The sequence below is a fragment of the Eptesicus fuscus genome, chromosome 19 (genome assembly GCF_027574615.1).
Source record: "Eptesicus fuscus isolate TK198812 chromosome 19, DD_ASM_mEF_20220401, whole genome shotgun sequence".
NCBI lineage: Eukaryota > Metazoa > Chordata > Mammalia > Chiroptera > Vespertilionidae > Eptesicus > Eptesicus fuscus.
Window position 1 is genome coordinate 52228442 of NC_072491.1, and position 4905 is coordinate 52233346.

Below are 4905 nucleotides of genomic sequence, written 5' to 3' on the forward strand. Positions count from 1 at the left end.
CTCCCAGGAGCTGCCCTCCACCCCCAAGAAGTCCCTCACAGAAGACACCTGGCCGTCCACAGGGACATGTCACTCAGAGGCTTGCTTATAAGATTCTGACATTGGAAAGGCTTTTTTCTGGGAGACCCAGGACGCCCCCACACTGGAGAAAAGGCGGCTGTGGGGCCGCTCTGCCTGCAGGAAGCCGCTGGATAATTTCCTTTCCCCTTCCACACCCACAGGACATGAGTGGGGAAAATATTTGGAACACTTGTTTCTCCCAGGGGAAAAACACAAAGCCATAGTGTATTATTTAATAACCGTTCATTAAAATGATGCGGCATCACAAGATTTTAAGCACTTGATGTACAAAAGACCTGATGTGTGAGCCACTTACCATGATGCACCGCTGAATGCATTTTTTTTTTTTCGGCCATAAAACATATAAAGGTTGTGACTTATTTATTTTATTCTTTTTTTTTTTTTTTTTAAATTCTTGTTGGCATTTAGAATCCATAGATTAGGGGACTCCCTCTGGTGGTTGAATAAAATATCACTTGTATGTTAATGCTAAACAAGCAAAAAAGGAATGCAAAACAAATCTGCATAGAATAATTTTCTGGAGAATACGAGATTTTTTTCTTTATTTTTCAGATATGACACTCATCAGGGTATTGGTAAGGATGAAGGAGGAGGAAGGGGAGGAGGAGGAGAAAGAGGAAGATTCTACTCAACCCTGGCTTGCCTTGATGGCCATAGTCACAGACTAAAACAATCTTGTCAAAAGCAAGCAGAGAAGGCAAAGCAAATTACACGTGTTTTTAAAAGCACAAAATATCAAGTGCTTAAATATCAAGAAATGTAGCATCCACAACTTCCATTGTTGTTACCAGTATGGTCTCTCAATAACTTTATTATTTCTGTCCATTGTTTTGGGTGTATTCACCCAGCACAAAACTATAGTTGCTTTTCCAGAGAAGAAATAACTTGAAAGTCTACTGGGTAGAAGGATTATTTCTCCCTCATTCCTTCCTAATTCTCATCAGGGAACAGGACTTGTCTGTTGGCTCATCCTCAGCCCCTCTCTCCTTTCCCCCGACCAATGATGGAGGACGACGTTATCAGTTTCCTGCCCAGAGTGGAGTGAGGACCCTCACTGCGTGGGTCATGGTGGAGCTAACAATGTCCTGCTGAAGCTCAGGGAGAATCAGATGTTCCTGCCACGGTCAGAGTTCCTCACCAGTTACATCTTCTCGGCTCATGTCATAATAGCACTAATCATGGTGGCAGGAGGGTGTTCTGGAAGTGGAGAGGGAGTGAGACAGGGATTCTTTTCCTGGAAAATCTTCCCAACAGGGGAAGACGCCTACCTCCTCCCAATCATTCCAGCCTTCACAAATTCTCTGTGCTTCTTCTTACACATGGTGTCCTGAGGGGCCCCATCAAGAAAGTAAGTCACATCCATCTCCTCTGGACCTGAGTGAAAAGTTTTATTATCCACACTTTAAAAACTAAAAAAAAAACATTCAGAGAGAAATGGTTTCAAATGTGGAAAAATAAAATCATGTTTTCAGGATTCCAAGATCGGACTTAAGAATTTGAGCAATCTCAGAAATCATCAGACACTCTCCTGTGAGGACACCCAAGCTGCCCCCACTCCTGAGGCCGTCTATATTTACATAGGTCTATCTGTTTACATGTTCATCTGTACGTAGCCCCGGCTGTTTCTAGGGCAATCACAGCAAAAGGGGCAGAAGGAACATCCAGGTCATATTGTCTCACCCAGGTCATATTGCCTCGATTCCTCCTTCCCCCAAGGGCTCTCCCGAGCTCTTAACTGAACAGTATGAGAAAAATCTTAAGAGCTGTTCATAAATGTAAGAGCAACATTGAGATTGGGAACCACCCAGACATGGAAAGTTGGCAAACTTTAGGGACAGCCACGGGCAGCGAGGACTCACCCTCCTAATGGCTGTGTTTATTCTCTCCCTCAGTCTGTTCCCACAGTCACCTTCCCAAGCATGTTGCCACAGGACACTAGTAGAGCAATGTTTCCGTGGAGAAAAACAGCTTTCCTCAGATCAACTGGGTTTGGGCAATGTTTCATATACCACTAACATTGGAAATGAAGAAGAAGAGGAGGGGGAGAAGGAGCGAGGAGTGTTCATATTTTACATATTAAGTAAAATATTTTGCTTTTTCAGAGAAGCAAAATATTTTATTGTTCATATTAAGTTTATATTTTACATATTTTTTTTACTGAATCTAAAAAAAGGAAAAAGAGAATGCGGGCGGGGTTGGGGGGGTGGGAAGGGAAGAAGATTAGGCTGGGAGAATTTTAGAACACTCCAGAGAATACTTTAGGAAGAGCTTCACAGTAAAATTCTTGTAAATGTAGTAACTAAGTGAATAACTAAAGAGAGGATTTCTACACCCACCCACATATATGAAGCTATATGAAAATTTCTCCATATATATATATATATATATATATATATATATATATATATATATATTAGAGGCCTGGTGCACGAAATTCGTGCATGGTGGGGGAGGAGGGTGTCCCTCAGCCCAGCCTGCACCCTCTCCAATCTGGGACCCCTCGAGGGATATCCAACTCCCCTACCTGGATCGGGCCTAGGCAGTTGGACATCCCTCTCACAATCCCAACTGCTTGCCTGCCTGCCTTCCTGATGGCCCCTAACAGCTTCTGCCTGCCAGCCTGATCACCCCCTAACCACTCCCTGCCAGCCTGATTGATGCCTAACTGCTCCCCTTCCAGTCTGTTTGCCCCTAACTGCCCTCCCTTGCAGGCCTGGTCCCTCCCAACTGCCCTCCCCTGCTGGCCTGATCACTCCCAACTGCCCTCCCCTGCTGGCCATCTTGTGGCAGCCATCTTGTGTCCACATGGGGGCAGCCATCTTTGACCACATGGGGGCAGCCATCTTGTGTGTTGGAGTGATGGTCAATTTGCATATTACTCTTTTATTAGATTAGATAGGATAGAGGCCTGGTGCACGGGTGGGGGCTGGCTGGTTTGCCCTGAGGGAATCCTGGATCAGGGTGGGGGTTCCCTTGGGGCGTGGGGCGCCCTGAGTGAGGGGTCTGTTATGGTTTGCAGGCTGGCCACAACTCCCCCCCCCCCCCCCGGTGACCCAAGCGGAGGCCCTGGTATCTGGGATTTATTTATCTTCTATAATTGAAACTTTGTAGCCTTCAGCAGAGGCCAGGGCAGGCCAGGAACTTGGCTTCCTCCATCACCAGGGAAACCCAAACCTCCTGCTTGCTCTGTGGCCACAGCCATTTTTGTTGGGATTTATTTATCTTCTATAATTGAAACTTTGTAGACTTCAGCGGAGGCCTGGGCCGGCCAAGGTGTGCAGGAAGCTTAGCTTCCTCCTTTGCTGGGGAAACCCAAGCCTCCTGCTTGCTCCGTGGCCACAGCCAAATTGGTTGGGTTAATTTGCATACTTGCTCCTGATTGGCTGGTGGACGTGGCTTGTGGGTGTAGTGGAGGTACAGTCAATTTGCATATTACTCTTTTATTAGATAGGACTAGAGGCCCAGTGCATGAAATTCGTGCATGGGGGGTGTCCCTCAGCTCAGCCTGCACCCTCTCCAATCTGGGAGCCCTAGAAGGATGTCCAACTGCCTGTTTAGGCCCGATCCAAGTAGGATTGGGCCTAAACAGGCAGTTGGACATCTCTCTCACAATCCAGGACTGCTGGCTCCCAACTGCTCGCCTGCCTGCCTTCATGATTGCCCCTAACCGCTTCTGCCTGCCAGCCTGATCACCCCCTAACCACTACCCTGCCAGCCTGATTAATGCCTAACTGCTCCCCTTCCAGTCTGTTTGCCCCTAACTGCCCTCCCCTGCAGGCCTGGTCACTCATAACTGCCCTCCCCTGCAGGTCTGGTCCCCCCCAACTGCTCTCTCCTGCAGGCCTGGGTCCCCCCCAACTGCCCTTCCCTGCAGGCCCGTCACCCCCAACTTCCCTCCTCTGCCAGCCTGGTCACCCCTAATTGCCCTCCCCTGCAGGCTTGATTGCCCCCAACTGCCCTCCCTTGCAGGCTTGGTCCCTTCCAACTCCCCTCCCCTGCTGGCCTGATTGCCCACAACTGCCCTCCCTTGCAGACCTGGTCCCTCCCAACTGCCCTTCCCTGCTGGCCATCTTGTAACGGTCATCTTGTGTCCACATGGGGCAGTCATCTTTGACCACATGGGGGCAGCCATCTTGTGTCCCTGGGTCTCACACACATTTTTGTTGGGATTTATTTATCTTCTATAATTGAAACTTTGTAGCCTTAAGTGGAGGCCAAGGCAGGCCAGGGCAGGTGGAAAGTTTGGCTTCCTCCATTGCTGGGGAAACCCAAGCCTCCTGCTCTCTCCATGGCCACAGCCATCTTGGTTGGGTTAATTTGCATACTCGCTCCTGATTGGCTGGTGGGCATGGCTTGTGGGTGTAGTGGAGGTACAGTCAATTTGCATATTACTATTTTATTATATAGGATATCCTATATAATAAAAGCATAATATGCTATATGTCCGACCGATAGGTCTTCAGTCAACTGTTCAACCAGTTGCTATGATGCACACTGACCACCAGGGAGCAGATGCTCCGACCAGTAAGTTAGCTTGCTTCCGGGATCTGGTCAATTGGAACTGGGCGAGAGGACTGGATACACCCTGGAGCCCTCCCGTGGTCCCTCCCTGGCCAGCTGGCCCCCATCGGCCCAATCAGGACTGGGTGAGACAGCCCGATAGGCCCTGATCACCAGCCAGGCAGAGGGACCCCACCCGTGTATATGAATTTGTGCACCGGGCCTCTAGTATGTGTGTGTGTGTGTGTGTGTGTGTGTGTGTGTGTGTGTGTGTGTATCCATTCCACGTTCTTGTGCCCAGTTTATAATTCTTACACACCTTTG

General features: G+C 48.5%; 1 long non-coding RNA gene across 1 annotated transcript; it reads right to left on the minus strand.

Moving 5' to 3' along the window:
• Positions 1-808: 808 nt before the first annotated feature.
• LOC114230671 (uncharacterized) lies at positions 809-2033 on the minus strand. The gene is made up of 3 exons (XR_008554515.1): positions 1941-2033; positions 1399-1455; positions 809-1278 (listed from the first exon to the last, which is right to left on the minus strand). It is a non-coding gene; the product is annotated as an uncharacterized LOC114230671 (long non-coding RNA).
• Between the last annotated feature and the right edge of the window lie 2872 nt (positions 2034-4905).